At 42.8% G+C, this 2,042-nt stretch overlaps 1 non-coding gene across 1 annotated transcript; it reads right to left on the reverse strand.

Moving 5' to 3' along the window:
• Positions 1–370: 370 nt before the first annotated feature.
• TRNAL-AAG (transfer RNA leucine (anticodon AAG)) lies at positions 371–452 on the reverse strand. The gene has a single exon. It is a non-coding gene; the product is annotated as a tRNA-Leu (tRNA).
• Positions 453–2,042: the final 1,590 nt, after the last annotated feature.

The raw sequence follows: 2,042 nt of genomic DNA on the forward strand, positions 1-2,042 counted from the left end.
TTTCTTTGTTCCTTTTTAGCAAGCTTTTAAGTTCAGTATTCAGCCATCTTGATCTCCTTAAATGCTTTCCATTCTTCCTTCTTTTCGGGATTGTTATTGATTGTGCAGTGAGAATTTAATTTAGCAAAATCTCCCATCCTTCCTGGACATTTCTTTCCTTTAGAACATCCTAACTTTCCTTCCTTTTTACTGAGTCCATTAAAAACTGCCTTTCTACAGTCCAACCTTAAAATCTCAGTTTTCTCAGATTTTCCTCCTTATGTATTACAAAATGATAGGATAGCATGATCACTGCCTCCTAAATTCTCCATCAACTTTACTTCCTCAACCGTTTCCTAATTTTTGGTAAAAATTAGATCCAAATAAATGATGGCAGCGGTGGGATTTGAACCCACGACTTCAAAAAGACTGGAGCCTTAATCCAGCACCTTAGACTCCTCGGCCACACTACCTCATACAGATGCTCAAACTTATTTAAATCAGAAATTTGCTAATGATATAAGTGTCAGAATACATTGTATATTCAATTAGACAAAAATACAAATGTTATTATGCAACATCAACATAGTTATCAGGGATTTGTTTGTACATTGACTCTGAAGCACCATTTTACAAAACATATGACTTGTATCCAGATATTTTACTAATCTTTCCTCTTTTGGCTCATCCGCTAATTTTTTGATATCACTGAATTAGGTGGTATAGATTACATGCTATGATATCCAATATACAGGACACTCAAATATGAAGGATTCCTACACCCCTGCCTGTACGTAACAGATAATCAGAAGCAGCAGCAAGGAAGACATTATACAGCATTGCAGAGCAGTGTTTCTGTGAATCCATCACTAGGGTGACTTACTGGAAAGCAGCAGAAGCAGCATGGCTCTGTTTATATTTGCTAATCACTCTGCTCATCCTGTATTGATAACCCTAAAAAGGCAGCAGGGATATGAGCTAGCAGTTAGACTTCTTTTGACCAAGATTGATTTTGGCTAATTTTGAGAATGGTTGATCACTGATAGATATGAGCGGTGCTCGACTCGAACTGTTCGCCAATCTCAAATTCGAGCTGTTTTGGGCGGTGTACTAGCCATTCGGCGAACACGAGCAATTTGAAAAAAATTTGGCTGTTCGAGGTTATGTTCGACAACTGTTCGTGCACCAAAATCATGACTGGAATTTTTCTCAGTAATGCTGAAAATTAATGTTAATACGCAGTTCGAGTGCACAGCGGGGCGGGGGGAGGGGCAGGGGATGGATCTCTGCAGAAATAATGAAGATCTCCATTTTTATTTCTCTTTCCCGCATTTACAGTGGGGAGGTGCAATCTGTCAGCCTATCAGCAGTAGTGTTGAGCCACCCCCGGAGTGTTCGAGTTCGGTTCGGTTCGTCGAACACCCATGTGTTCGCCGAACTGTTCGTCGAACTGTTCGTCGAACACCTTCGAACACCAATAAAACCAATGGCAGGCAAACAAAAACACATAGAAACACATAGAAAACACCTTCAAAGGTGTCCAAAAGCTGACAAACTGCTCAGAAGACACAACTAACACATGGAAAAGTGACAAGTACATATAGTCATGCAAAAAGAAAAGAGGTGGAGGAGTAAAAGGAGGGGGAGACACAGATATAGGCATGTCATGCCCTTTTAAAATCCAAAAAGTGAGAAGCCGACACGTTCAGTCCGCTCCTGCCCGTGCCACCTCCGCGTCGCCGGGTTTGTGCCAGAGCCGCGGTGAACCCTGACGGCCAGCCCCCCTCTCCCAATACTGGTGCCTGTCCGCTGGTGGGTCGAGCGAGCCCCCCTGTGGTGGAGGCAGCTCGAAGCTTTTTAATTTAAATTGTCTCTCTAATTTGAATGAATACACTTTAAATCCATTTACAAGGATCTATTGGAGGGCAAGTCTCATGGCAGCAGCCGCGTAATTCCAGCTCCAGTAGCGTCCACTAAAGCTGCTGCAGTTAAAAAGCTTTTATAAGGATCGAGCTCGGCTGTCCACCGCAAGGCATCCTACTGCCAGTCCCAGCCCCAATGCC

The sequence above is a fragment of the Phyllobates terribilis genome, unplaced genomic scaffold (genome assembly GCF_046119375.1).
Source record: "Phyllobates terribilis strain yellow unplaced genomic scaffold, ASM4611937v1 Scaffold_11__3_contigs__length_659146591, whole genome shotgun sequence".
NCBI lineage: Eukaryota > Metazoa > Chordata > Amphibia > Anura > Dendrobatidae > Phyllobates > Phyllobates terribilis.